At 41.3% G+C, this 2,050-nt stretch overlaps 1 non-coding gene across 1 annotated transcript; it reads right to left on the reverse strand.

Moving 5' to 3' along the window:
- Window positions 1-932: 932 nt before the first annotated feature.
- On the reverse strand, window positions 933-1,004 carry TRNAH-GUG. Its single transcript has one exon. It is a non-coding gene; the product is annotated as a tRNA-His (tRNA).
- Between the last annotated feature and the right edge of the window lie 1,046 nt (window positions 1,005-2,050).

Genomic DNA, 2,050 nt, shown 5'->3' on the forward strand with positions numbered 1-2,050 from the left:
TGATTGGTTAAGAAATGGTTAGCTACGATTGGACAGCTAGTGCCGCAGTATAGGCGGGCACAGCTGAGGCAACTCGTTATGTTATTGGTTATTGTTATAGCGCGCTGCGGTTGTACGGGTTCTATTGGTTGTACCCCCTGTCAGTCAAGTAACTCCTCCCTTTTTTCTAGTCCCTTCTTCCCTGAGCCTATAAAAACCCCTGTTCTCCCCTCGGGGGAGAGCTACATTCTGTCCCCAGAGGGTGCTGCACGTCCGGGGAGCCCCCATCATTTTTCCCCTGGGATTAATAAATCATCAATAATTCATCGAACCCTCATGTCGCTCGTCTCCTTCTCCGCCCCCGGGCTGCGGCAGATGAGAACATTTGGGTATCAGCTGCAGTTATTATTTTGGCAAGAGCACACAGCAGAAGCCCTCTAAGGAATTACACTGAAACAAATCTCAGCAGGGTTTTTCTATCATCAACATCAAATTAACTCATCACCATCCTTGCAAAAAAACACCAAAAGAAATATAGCAGTTCCTCACTCAGTTTGTAGATTTTTAAGACTGTATTTCAGTGGTTACTAATACAGAATGAAAGAACAAAGACAAATTGCTTGAAACTTTTATGTTCTGAAAACCAAACTTCCATTAATAGGAACGTAAAGCAGATCCTGTTTCATTCTGTATACAGTTTGACCCACTATGTTGTGCATAGTGGAATGTATGGCCAGTCTCTTCGTGAACAAAGAACTGGTGAAGGTCTTTACACCTTCTAGCCTGCGCATTGGATTTTTTTAGGTGAGACACAGTGTGCGCGGAACTGAGCCCACCCTTTAATCCTGAGGTTCATCTGCCGGGGCCAAGCACGCTTGGATGGTGGCAGTGAGGTCCTCAGGACGTAGATGGATTGCCTTACAGGGCTAACGAGCTCCATCTGCCTGGGGAGGGGCCCTGACCGGGACTCGAACCCGGGTCTCAGCGTTCACAGCGCTGTGCTTTAACCACTTCACCACCAGGGGCTCCCGCATAGTGGAATAATGGAATAATCATCTAACAAAGAATAATATCAGTGTCATCAGAACAGTATCATGCTCTAGATAAGTACAAAAGATATATGAAACTATTTGGTAAAAATTCTCATATTAACTATAAAATTCAGTTAGGCTTTCAGTCAAGCACATCTGCAATCACAGCAGTGCCTTATGTGTTGTTATCTGGTATTCATGTCAGAAATTTTACCACTGAACTATAAGAACTAGGAACTCTCTAAATTCATAATCATTAAAATGCTGTTTTGAGGCTTCTGTGTGATACTATTATACATATACACTTTCATACAGTGATATAGTACGTTAGCAAAATAAATCTAAATATTGGTGCTTTATAAAGCCTCTTTTGGAGGGAAGAAATCAGCCAGTACATCTGAAGGAAAAGCTGGATGACAACTCCAGTAACAACTTTGGAGGATACTTCTGACGTGCATATTACAAATTCAATGTCACCATTTCAGTTTCGACTTTTATCTGGTAGATTAACATTGGCTATTCATAATCTATTGTGTATCTCTATGTCAGCTAGAGACACACACAGTAATGGAACTGACACATTGGTTCCACTGTTATTTTAAACAATAAAATTTGTTTCACCTTTTATTACAGAGGAACTGATGGAACACAATAGGCATATTGTTTTCACAAAACTGTTTTGGGGAGCCCAAGTCAATTTATGAGTCACACTCAGTTTATGTCAGAGCTGTCTGTTGGCATGAGCACTGAAATCACATCTTACGGGAGTGTGTTTTAAATACAATCTAATTTACTCTCAATATTATACACATATTTACTGTTCATTCCATGAATGCCTCTATAGCTTTGGAATCTGAAAACTATGTACAAGGTGACAGAAATGCTGAAGATAAAACCTGAAATATTTAGGACAAAGCAGAAGTACAGAGAAGAAGTGGATCACAGAGGGTAAAATAACAGATCATCTCTCATAAGTCATTGACCCTCAGATGTGCACAGCAGGTTGAACCACTGGGCTCTTGCAGTGCCGGCATCTGAAT

The sequence above is a fragment of the Empidonax traillii genome, unplaced genomic scaffold, assembly GCF_003031625.1.
Source record: "Empidonax traillii isolate 1590-97213 ecotype Southwest subspecies unplaced genomic scaffold, ASM303162v1 scaffold497:size1267575, whole genome shotgun sequence".
Lineage (NCBI taxonomy): Eukaryota > Metazoa > Chordata > Aves > Passeriformes > Tyrannidae > Empidonax > Empidonax traillii.